The sequence below is a fragment of the Podarcis vaucheri genome (genome assembly GCF_965113315.1).
Source record: "Podarcis vaucheri genome assembly, chromosome: 5".
Lineage (NCBI taxonomy): Eukaryota > Metazoa > Chordata > Lepidosauria > Squamata > Lacertidae > Podarcis > Podarcis vaucheri.
The window spans coordinates 94,806,635-94,819,000 of NC_138763.1; the positions used below are offsets into that span (position 1 = coordinate 94,806,635).

The 12,366-nt window shown below is 47.6% G+C and overlaps 1 protein-coding gene across 2 annotated transcripts in view; it reads left to right on the forward strand.

Moving 5' to 3' along the window:
• The first annotated feature begins 203 nt into the window (after positions 1–203).
• The window catches only part of LOC309532593 (cardiac-enriched FHL2-interacting protein), a 36,650-nt gene continuing 24,487 nt past the window's right edge, over positions 204–12,366 (forward strand). For both annotated transcript variants that reach the window (XM_082223047.1, XM_082223048.1), the window contains exon 1: positions 204–540. The gene's annotated coding sequence lies outside the window, so the exon portion shown is untranslated. The remainder of the gene's footprint in view (positions 541–12,366) is intronic.

Genomic DNA, 12,366 nt, shown 5'->3' on the forward strand with positions numbered 1-12,366 from the left:
TCTGGCTTATTATTTTTAATGATGACTTTCATGAAAACATTTGCGCCCGCCACCCGATGGCATGAAAATGCGGCGGTTTATGGTTTGAATCACCCTTGGGGGCTGGCCAATCGCAGAACATTATATTCTGTCACTCAGTTATCTTTGAAGCATTGCCAACAGAGAAGCTGTGTGTAAAAATAGCCTGTGAGTGCCTGCTTGTTACTTGACACTGCGTGGCTATTCCAATACGTATGTTTGCTCTTCCCCAACCATGTTCTACACTCGGTTCCTCCTTGCCTAAGATATATTTAAGTATGTTTTACGGACTTTGATTTCTCGCTTCGTTTCACCTATTTGGGCGGATCTTGAGGGGAGTGGAGAAGACTTGGCTGCTTCCACTTCGAAAAACCACTGTTCTCATTCACACAAAAGGATATGACTTACAGGAAGTCTGAGGGGTAAGCGAACTACTTTGGAAATAAATGTGCTGGGAAGCTGGCTCAGCTGAAGATAGCACCGTGGGCCTCCGCCTCTGATCAAAACGCTTGGATCTAGAAGGTAAGGTGCAAGAAACTGCATGGGTGTTGTCATGTGTGCTTTCGGCTGTGGGCGCAAGGGCAGCATGGAAGCACATCATGTGAAACTGATCAGATGCGAAACACGAAACAGTTTATTATTATTCCCCCCCCCCCCCAATCAGGCCAGATCTCTTGAGCTCAGCTGAAAAGCAGGGAAGTTGTCTTCCAGGTGGATAGTTTTTTTGCTCTGACTTATCCAAGCCAATGTTGCAATCAAATGTAAAGATATTAAGGCTACGATTCCATACACATATGTGAGAGCAAGTGGCAGTAAGCTCTGTGGGACTTATTTCTGAGTAAACGTGATTGGGCTGTTCAAGTGTCTACATATGAACCAAGGCTTCATAGCAAGGTTTATCATGTTTAGGTTTATTTTCTAGCTGAAGCTTTACCTTCATAAATCTCAGATGTATATTACACTGGGGTGTGGAGAATGCTGTTGGACACACAGTGTGACACAAACATTTGTCTAGACAGACATTGGTCTAATGTCAGTTGGATAGTCTTATGTCAGTTAATTACCTATGAAGCGAGGATAGTATTACTGGGACTATTCAACGGTATTCCTTTTAATCTAGGAAACCAATCCTCAACAGCTTGGACCTCTGAGGTCCAGATGCCAAGATCTGAGCTCCCAAAAACTGTGTTTCGTTATTACAACTTGTAATATACAGTGGTACCTCAGGCTACATACACTTCACGTTACATACGCTTCAGGTTACAGACTCCGCTAACCCAGAAATAGTGCTTCAGGTTAAAAACTTTGCTTCAGGATGAGAACAGAAAATGTGCTCTGGCGGTGCGGCAGCAGCAGAAAGTTAGCTAAAGTGGTGCTTCAGGTTAAGAACAGTTTCAGGTTAAGTACGGACCTCCGGAACGAATTAAGTACTTAACCTGAGGTACCACTGTACAAGCAGATTATGGAAACCCCTGTCCTCTTGTATTCCGTAATGTGTCTTGCACTACAGAAATTATAATAACTAATAGTCTTACACAAAATGGTGTAGATATAGAGTTACTGTGATGAGCAAGAAAAACATTTTTGCTTCTCTGCCAGTGCAGCAAGATACAAGCACGTTGGAAACTCTTATTTTCTTATGACAACGGCTTTGCTTGGGGGTGGCAATAACAACATTGCTTAGGGTCATTGTCCAAAATGGCCCTGAAAGGAAGACTAGAAAGGCATTCAGGCTAGGCCCGTCAAGCTCCTAGAAGCACAGATCCTGAGAGACAGCGAGCATTGTGTGAGAGTTGTGCCTTGTAGGCCAGGGGCTTGAAGCTGCTGAGATGTGGACAGCACTTGCTCTGTCATGGGACCAACATGTGGTCTGATGAGCAGGGGAGGGCAGTAATGGTAGAAGCACACAAGCCAAGCTGACAACAGTGTGCCCATTTCTTCCTATTACCTCGCCTTGAGACTTTAGTTCTTGTCCTGGAGACCCTGAGGAGGCGGCTAACATTTGGAACTCTCAAGTCAGCTAATGAGATTTGTTATTGCATATCCACCAACATTTACCTGATGAAAATAGGGACATCCTGTTCCATAATAAGGGACACGGGTGGTGCTCTGGGTTAAACCACAGAGCCTAGGACTTGCCGATCAGAAGGTTGGCGGTTTGAATCCCTGCGACGGGGTGAGCTCCCATTGCTCGCTCCCTGCTCCTGCCAACCTAGCAGTTCGAAAGCACATCATAGTGCAAGTAGATAAATAGGTACCACTCCAGCGGCAAGGTAAACGGCGTTTTCGTGCGCTGCTCTAGTTCGCCAGAAGCGGCTTAGTCATGCTGGCCACATGACCCGGAAGCTGTACGCCGGCTCCCTTGGCCAGTAAAGCGAGATGACTGCCACAACCCCAGAGTTGGCCACGACTGGACCTAATGGTCAGGGGTCCCTTTACCTTTACCTATTCCATAATAATAATTTTATGATTTATACCCCACCCATCTGACTGGGGTGACCCAGCCACTCTGAGTGGCTTGCAACATATATAAAAACATAATAAAACTTTTTTAAAAGCTTCCCACTATAGGGCTGCCTTCAGATGCCTTCTAAAGGTTGTATAGTTACTTATCTCCTAGGCTCGGTGGCCACATAACTCCAGACCCTCCAACATTTCTCTGGTGAAAATGGAGATGGCCTAAGGAAAAGAGGGACATTCTGGGATCAAATCAGAAACTGGGATGGCTTCTGTAAATCCAGGTCTGTCCCTGGAAAACAGGGACACTTTGAGAGTCTTCCTCAACCTTGGCCCTCCAGATGTTTTTGGCCTACAACTCCCATGATCCCTAGCTAGCAAGACCAGTGGTCAGGGATGATGGGGATTGTAGTCTCAAAACATCTGGAGGGCCAAGGTTGAGGAAGCCTGGTCTGCAGCAGCTATACCCAGTGTGCTGGATTTGGGGCTATGGGGGAAGATTTGGTTTCAGGCATTTTCCCTCGACACCAAGAGCACCATTTTTTCCAGCCTTACATCCATGACTCACTAAATAACTCTAGTCGGTCCTTGGTGTTCTATGCAACTTCTTCCTTCTTCCAGCACCCTTGCTCCATGGCCACCAAAGCAAGCTCAAGCCTCCATCTCTGGTGAGGACCATAGGAACCAGCTCCTAAGGATCTGAGGTCCCTTCACACACCCCTAAAATATTTGAGGGAGGCTATTTCCCCAAGGTTGATGGGCATTGCCATTCAAATGGTGTGGGTGCACTGTGTCATGTGACACCTGCTCCTCCCATATTTTCTTCAAGTTGGCTCCCCTGAGAGGGGCTGATTTAGGTTGTTCTCATTGCTTGTCTAGGGCACCCAGGTTGTTGTCTAGGGCACCCAGGTTAAAAAAGAGGGCTTAACATTTCTGTAAGCGATGTATTTACAGCAAACCCTCCAAATGTTCTGGATTTCCAGAAGCTGTCCCAGTTTCTGATTTGATCTCGGAATGTACTGCTTTTCCATAGGACATCCCTATTTTCATCAGAGAAATGTTGGAGGGTATGCAATTATGTGCCCCCCCCCCCGAACCAAGTAAATATACAACCTTTAGAAGACATCTGAAGGCAGCCCTGTATAGGGAAGTTTTTTCAAAAAATGTTTAATGTTTTGTTACGTTTTTCTATACGTTGCAAGCCACCCAGAGTGGCTGGGGGAACCCAGTCAGATGGGTGGGGTATGAATAATAAGATCATCATTAATATTATTATAGAATAGGACATCCCTAGTTTCATCAGAGAAATGTAGGAGGATGTGAGCTTGTCTGCTACACAACTATTAAAGAGCCTTCTCTTTTTCAACTAGCAGCTTTTAATCATGACACCAGCAACAACAGAAAGCCCAACATGCTTCAAAACCGTACTGTGTCAAACCCACTAACTATTGCTGCCCCCTCAAAATGTGACCAGTTTGGGTCTAATAACTAGTGTGGAGGCTCCAGTGCTCAGCCCAGAAGATGGAAGGGGTCCTAAGAGCACAGATTTTGCGTGCAAAAAGTATCAGGCGCAATCCTGGTGCGGAAGGGGAACTCTCCTGCTAGTGGCCTTGACAACAGAGACTAGTCAAAAAGCCTGACAAACAATTAAGAAAATAATCATCTCCTCTTATGTTGTCCTGGGATCTGGTAGTCAGAGACAGATTGCCTCTGCATGGAGGTTCCTTGTTTTTATTTGGCTTTTGTGAACTTTGGTCATGGCAGAATAATTGGAGTAGATAAACACCACGACTGTCTGTTCAAACCGATTCAGCCTGTGCTCCCATGCACACACACAGTTAAATTTAACTTCATAAACCCTTCTGTGTGACTTATCATCAGGACATTCAAGATGCGTATTCATATTAGGCAAAAAGCCTGACCTCCCTCCCTCCCTCCAACAGATAGCTGGCAAAATATTTGCCCGCCAGCTTACCCAAGCTGAAGGTTATGGCAGTGGCTGACCCAAGGAATCACTGGATTCTTGGAGCAGGAGCCAAAACCTGGGAAACCAAACACCATGTTATGTCTCCCTATCTGCTGCCTCGAGCTACTAAACGTCATGTACATTCTGCTTTGATTATGTCTGCTTTGGCGATAACTGGAGCTCAGCTGAAAGCTCCTGAGAACTGTGTGGGACCAAGAAAATGGAGAGATGAGGCTGGAAAAGCCTGGCAGGCAACCAAGCATGGTCAGATTAGCAGTTTCTGGCAGGGCATGACCTCAGATTTATCTGCTCTGCTTACAACTTTGCTCCCTCGCTGTGTCTCTAGACTTGTTGTTGTTTAGTCATTTAGTTGTGTCCGACTCTTCGTGACCCCATGGACCAGAGCACGCCAGGCACTGCTGTCTTCCACTGCCTCCCACAGTTTGGTCAAACTCTTGCTGGTAGCTTCGAGAACACTGTCCAACCATCTCGTTCTCTGCTGTCCCCTTCTCCTTGTGCCCTCCATCTTTCCCAACATCAAGGTCTTTTCCAGGGAGTCTTCTCTTCTCATGAGGTGGCCAAAGTATTGGAGCCTCAGCTTCAGGATCTGTCCTTCCAGTGAGCATTCAGGGCTGATTTCCTTCAGAATGGAGAGGTTTGATCTTCTTGCAGTCCATGGGACTCTCAAGAGTCTCCTCCAGCACCATAATTCAAAGGCATCAATTCTTTGGTGATCAGCCTTCTTTATGGTCCAGCTCTCACTTCCATACATCACTACTGGGAAAACCATAGCTTGTGCCTTTGTGTGTATGATGGGTTTCATCAGACCTAGTCCGACATTATACCCAGAGGCGGAGCAAGCCGATTGGGCACCTGGGGTGGCTTGCGTGCCCTGCACCCAGGGGCGGGGCCAGCCACCCGCAGGGCGGGGTGAGCCAAGGTAGGATACTCCATGGGGCCTCTGGAGTCTGCCTGCCTCCTACCATTCTGCTGCCCTACAGCTGAGGGGGAGGCAGTGGGCGGACTGTTTGGGACAGAGCGGAACCTGCAGGTGCCCAAGACACCGCGTCACACCCAGGAGAGACGAGTGGCTCGGGCACGCTGCAGGCCCAGTGGTGAGTGCTGTCGGCATTTTGTCACCCACCCTTGGTGGTGACACCTGGGGCGGACAGCACCCACCAGACACCCCTTTCTCCGCCCCTGATTACAGTGGTACCTCAGGTTAAGAACTTAATTCATTCCGGAGGTCCGTTCTTAACCTGAAACTGTTCTTAACCTGAAGCGCCACTTTAGCTAATGGGGTCTCCCGTTGCCACAGCACGATTTCTGTTCTCATCCTGAAGCAAAGTACTTAACCTGATTTACTATTTCTGGGTTAGCGGAGTCTGTAACCTGAAGTGTCTGTAACATGAGGCGTCTGTAACCGGAGGTACCACTGTATACCCAAATAGTACAAACTCAGGCTTGGGATCCCAGTGGACTGTAAATACAGTGGTACCTCAGGTTACGAACTTAATTCATTCCGGAGGTGCATTCTTAACCTGAAACTGTTCTTAACCTGAGGTACCACTTTAGCTAATGGGGCCTCCCGTTGCCACAGCACGATTTCTGTTCTCATCCGGAAGCAAAGTTCTTAACCCGAGGTACTATTTCTGGGTTAGCAGAGTCTGTAACCTGAAGCGTCTGTTACCTGAAGCATCTGTAACCCGAGATACCACTGTAAACAATGACTTTGACTGTGATTCTACCCTCACTTATCTGGGAGTAAGCCCCGCTGGATTCAATAGGACTTCTGAATAGCACAAGTTGCCTGTGCGGTTTGATATGTTAGATGTAAAGGACTGGGTTTGGCTAATAGCAAAAAGTGCTGGGTTCTATGTGCAATGAACAAAAAGAGCTGAACATAGTAAGGAAAAAACTTGGGGCTTATGAGAGCTGCTGTATGTGTAAGTTTGGCCCTCACAGAACTTAGAAAACGATTTTACTTTATTTTAACGTATTTCCTAACCATTTAAGAATCGCAAAGCAGTAAGCAGCACAATGTAAAAAAACCACAATAAAACCAACACCTATAGAATCACAATCATCAAAACGGGAAATCCAAATCCAACTGGTTTTAATTGCTAGCAACGTTTAGGGAGAATAAACGAATTTTCAGCATGCAACACAATATCATCAATGGAGGCCGCCTGCCATAACTCAGAGGGGAGGTGGCTCAATAGAGAGGGTGCTGTGACAGAAATGTCCCCCTTCCCCTGGTTGCTACAGGAGGATTTACTTCTCCCCCTGATGGCAGAACCAGGGGGAGGAAGCTTCATGAGCTGACCCCAATGACCAGGCCAAATGATATGGAGGAAGGCAAAACTGCCTGGTCCCAAATTGTGTAGGGCTTTGTAAGTCAGCACAGAAACCTTGTTGTTGTTTGTTGTTTAGTCGTTTAGTCGTGTCCGACTCTTCGTGACCCCATGGACCAGAGCACGCCAGGCACTCCTGTCTTCCACTGCCTCCCGCAGTTTGGTCAAACTCATGCTGGTAGCTTCGAGAACACTGTCCAACCATCTTGTCCTCTGTTGTCCCCTTCTCCGTGTGCCCTCCATCTTTCCCAACATCAGGGTCTTTTCCAGGGAGTCTTCTCTTCTCATGAGGTGGCCAAAGTCTTGGAGCCTCAGCTTCAGGATCTGTCCTTCCCGTGAGCACTCAGGGCTGATTTCCTTCAGAATGGAGAGGTATGATCTTCTTGCAGTCCATGGGACTCTCAAGAGTTCTTTGGCGATCAGCCTGCTTTATGGTCCAGCTCCCTAACACAGCACACCTGTACAATACCACCTTTGCCACATACCTCCAGAATTTCCCGGACATAGCGAAAGGTGACAGCAAAGGTTGCAAGGTTTTTAACTGGGGCAATTAGAATAAGACCCACTATTTGACTATTGATTCAGAACCCTGAAATGTATTTTATACAATTGACTTTTCATTTCTATTCTTTGTATATCGTAATGTTGTTTTATTGCGATGGCTGACGGCTGACGCAAATAAAGTTTCATTCATTCATTCCCAGACGTAGCCAGGATTGGGCCATCAGGAACAGTATCCGGGCAGAAATTGCTGAAATGTCTGGGAAAATCTGGATTTATGGCAACCCATTTCAGAAGTGTAGATTTGGGCGAATTTCCTTTAAAATAGCTCAAAAACTTGATTATTTTTATTATTTAGATTTTGGGAAGAAAAAAAAAGGTCAACGACTTTGTGAAAGGTTTTTCACTTTGTGAAAAACTAAAAAAAGCCGGATCCCAGATTTTCTTGGCTCCGTGGCCAATCTTGCCATGGGTCTCTCCCACTTCCTATTGCTGCATTACAGAAATCCCAGCCTGCACAGGAGTCCCCGCCTCCAGAACCAGCTGAGCAGGGGCTGGGGCTTGAGCCTGAAGGGCCCTCACCTGTGCTGGATCCTCAGGTGCAGGCACCAGCTGAGTCTGCTCTGGCTCCTGAGATGATGGAGGACCCATTGCCTGCAGGTGCTCCACTCTCAGCCCCGTCAGGGGAAGCTGAAGTTGCCTCTGGGTCCACTAACCCTCCAGCCTCTTCTGAGCTGCAGAGGCTCAGGGCAGAGAGGCGGAGGGAACTAAGTTCCCACAGAAGGAGTGCTTGCCTCCAGGCCAGGAGAGGTGAGTCACCTGTGGACCAAGGCCACCCTATGTCTCGGGGGAGATAAAAACCAGCCAGTCCCAGTCCCAGGTTGTGGGAGCAACGTTGTTGGTAGCCTGTTCCTGCCTGCACCCTGTCCTGCTCTTCTGCCAGAGTTCCTGACCCCACCCGACTCCCTGCCTTGGACCCCATTTCAGCTTTGACGGATAGCCTCCATACCGCACCCTCAACCTCGGACTGGACTCGGACCTCGCTGAACGGTTAACCCTCGGGACCAGCACACAGGCCAAGAGTCCGGGGCCCAAGAGTTGAGTCTAGGGAGGAGCCTGCCCGTTGGTCGGAGCGCCGTGACAGGCTCTTCTGCTGTGGGCGGCTCTGTGCCATGAGTTCAGGGGCGACCAAGCCAGCAAGACGCTGAGGTGACTGGCTGGTTCCGCCCTCCTGCGCACCTGGAACTGGGCAACTGGGGTGGGGGGGAGCCTGCTGGGCAGATCTTTGTACCCCGGCACCACATATGCTTAAGACAGCCCTGATCTAGAGTCCATGCTCATACCTTCCATCATTTCTCTGATGAAAAGAGGGGTGTCCTATTCCATTACTACTACTACTACTATTATTATTATTATTATTATTATTATTATACTACAGTGGTACCTCGGGTTAAGTACTTAATTCATTCCGGAGGTCCATTCTTAACCTGAAACTGTTCTTAACCTGAAGCACCTCTTTAGCTAATGGGGCCTCCCGCTGCTGCTGCGCCGCCAGAGCACAATTTTGTTCTCATCCTGAAGCAAAGTTCTTAACCCGAGGTAATATTTCTGGGTTAGCGGAGTCTGTAACCTGAAGTGTATGTAACCTGAAGCATATGTAACCCGAGGTACCACTGTACTCTGGGCAGCTTCCAACATACATAAAAACACAATAAAACATTAAACATTAAAAAAAAACTGCTTTCAGATGTCTTCTAAAGATTGCAGAGTTATTCATCCCCTTGGCTCAGGGGTCAGAGAACTCCATACCCTCCAACATTTCTCTGAAGAAAATAGGAATGTTCTAAGGAAAAGCAGGAATTCTGGAATCTAATCAGAAACCGGGACAGCTTCTGTAAATCCAGGACTGTCCCTGGAAAATAGGGACACCGGGGGGGGGGGTTGCATGCTTAATGCCTGAGTAGAACGCAAGTTTGCAAACTTGCACGTTCCCAACATCAAGCTATGCTTACAAAGGAAAACAACAACTTGGGGGGCTGCTGGCTTCTCCATAAGAAGTCAGCCCATTTCCTCCTCGCCTCCTTTTTCCCTTCCAGCCAATGGAAGCAAAGGCCGCTCTGCAACTGACAAGCGACTGCAATAAAGGAGAGCCCTTATGCCCCTGTTATGACCTATGAACGGAAGGGGCAGGACTTCTCTGTTCCTCTTTCTTAATTGCTTGTCAATCACAGCTGCAGGCCCTCTCCCCTTTTTTTGCTCCCCTTGGCCAAAACTGTGGAATGACTGTGGAAAGGAGCGGAATTATTTGTGGCAGCAGCAGGTGCACAGATTGAACCGAAAGGAGTCAGCTTGAGCAGTGGCAGGTTACTTTTAATTATAAATAAAGCTTCGCAGATAGCAGTTAATTTGAAGCCGGGCTTGGCGGTGGCCCTGGAACTGGTTCTGAATGTCAGGCCTCAGCCCTGGTCGAAACAGTAATCAAGGAGGGCGCACGGAGTATGTGCAGAAATTCATCTCTCGCCGCTCAGTAATCGCCACTTTCCTGCACATGCACATGGCATTGATCTGCAGACATGCCTTCCGGGCAGACTAGCGTGAAAGGAGTTGTGTGAGAATAAGGGTGTTGCAGGGATGTTCCAGTATGTCTACTGCAGGGGTCGGCAACCTAAGGCCCATGGACCACAACCGGCCCATGGGGGTCATTTGACCGACCCATGGACCCTGCCTCCTGTTCGGTCGGCTCCCGTGCACTGCGCTAAACCGGAGTGGAGCAGAGCGGGGACCGCCTTCAGCGATGCTAGCCAGCTTCCCATTGGCTGCAGGAAGGTCCTGCAGCCAATGGGAAGCTGCGCACACATCCTACGCACTGGAAGGAACACCGGAAATAGTGTTTGTGCATGTGCACACACACACACACACACACTCCGGCCCACTGTGGAATCTGCAAGACCGTGAACCGGCCCAAGCCACAAAATCTTTGCCGACCCTTGGTCTACTGTGTTGAGTACGTAAGAGATGGTACACTCCAGAAATAGTCGAAAGCAACCCAACCCCCTTCTCAAATCACCATAAAAATGTGTAAAAAAGAGGCAAAACGATGCACCTTTTAAACCATTCTTTCATCATGCTTAACATGCCCTCCAACATTTCTCCAATTATAATGTTGTTGTTTAGTCGTTTAATCATGTCCGACTCTTCGTGACCCCGTGGACTAGAGCACGCCAGGCACTCCTGTCTTCCACTGCCTCCCGCAGTTTGGTCAAACTCATGCTGGTAGCTTCGAGAACACTGTCCAACCATCTCGTCCCCTGTCGTCCCCTTCTCCTTGTGCCCTCCATCTTTCCCAACATCAGGGTCTTTTCCAGGGAGTCCTCTCTTCTCATGAGGTGGCCAAAGTATTGGAGCCTCAGCTTCAGGATCTGTCCTTCCAGTGAGCACTCAGGGCTGATTTTCCTTCAGAATGGATAGGTTTGATCATCTTGTAGTCCATGGGACTCTCAAGAGTCTCCTCCAGCACCATAATTCAAAAGCATCAATTCTTCGGCGATCAGCCTTCTTTATGGTCCAGCTCTCACTTCCATACATCCCTTCTGGGAAAACCATAGCTTTTACTATACGGACCTTTGTTGGCAAGGTGATGTCTTTGCTTTATAATAGGGACGTCCTATTCCATAACGACAACAATTTTATTATTTATACCCCACCCATCTGACTGGTTTGTCCCAGCTGCTCCAACATATATGAAAACAGTAAACATTTTTTTTTCAAAAAACTTATCCTATTCCATAATAATAATATTTTTATGATTTACACCACACCCATCTGACTGGGTTGCCCCAACCACTCTGGGTGGCTTGCAACATATATAAAAACATAATAAAACATTTTTTAAAACTTCCCTATACAGGGCTGCCTTCAGATGTCTTCTAAAGGTTGTATAGTTACTTATCTCCTTGGCTTGGGGGTTGCATAACTCCATACCCTCCAATATTTATCTGATGACAATAGGGACACCTTAAGGAAAAGTGGGCCATTCTAGGATTCAATCAGAAACTGGGATGGCTTCTGTAAATCTGAGACTGTTCCTGAAAAATAGGGACAATTGGAGGGTCTGTTATGTTGTGGTTTTAAATATGAGAGGCCACTGTATTAAGGGTAGCGCTTATGTCTTACCCATGGCAATTATTCTTTTCAGACCTCCTCAGAATCAGAGGCCTCTGGATTCCAAGGTATTCTGGGGCTCTGGGACTTGGAGACCACTTTGGGGTGTTGGAATGGCTTCTAAGTTTTTGAAACCTCCCCCCAGCTGTTCATGAATGGGCAATGCCAGGCAGAGAGAGGCCTGAGGAGGCAGGCAGACAGGGCCACAAATGCGATTCTGTTACTGACAGCTGTAGCATCTAAGTCAAGGAAGGACTTTACCAGCGCTGCCTTTTCACTTCTGATTTCAGTGCTGGCAGCAGCCACAAGATCCATCTGGTCAACGTGCACTCAAAATTTATTGGAATTGAGGGAAAATGTCATTGAAATTATTGTGGATGGGGTGCATGGTTTCTGTTGCGGTCAGCTTACTTACAAAGTGGCCAAGGGGTGTTTGTGAGTTTCCTTCATTTTATTCTGCAAATTATCTCTGCACTCAGCAGCCTTCTTGGGTGCTTGTGCTTACTGAAAACCAAATTATGTCCTCAACTGGGCTTTCCGGTGTAGCCTTATGAGGCTCTGCCCTCGGGTGGGAAAAATATTGCGCCTGGGAAAGGGAAAATGGGAGTCAACAGACACTCAAGGAATAGTTTCGGAGAAAAAGCTTTTATTTCTACCATCCATGAACTGGTAGAAGGAGCAAGTGTGACAGTTCACAAACAAGCACGAGTTCACAGTCATGTGCACAGAGTATATATTTCCCTTCTAGTTCCCTCTCCTTTCTCCTCCTTCAGGAGTCCTGCCCCATGTTGAGGTTCCTGAGCATGTACAGAAAGCTCCTGCTTTGGGACTCTTCCCAGGAAAGGGGGGGGTGAGAAGCCAAGGGGTTTCAGAGTGTTCAAAGATGTTGCAACTAGAATGAGATAAAAG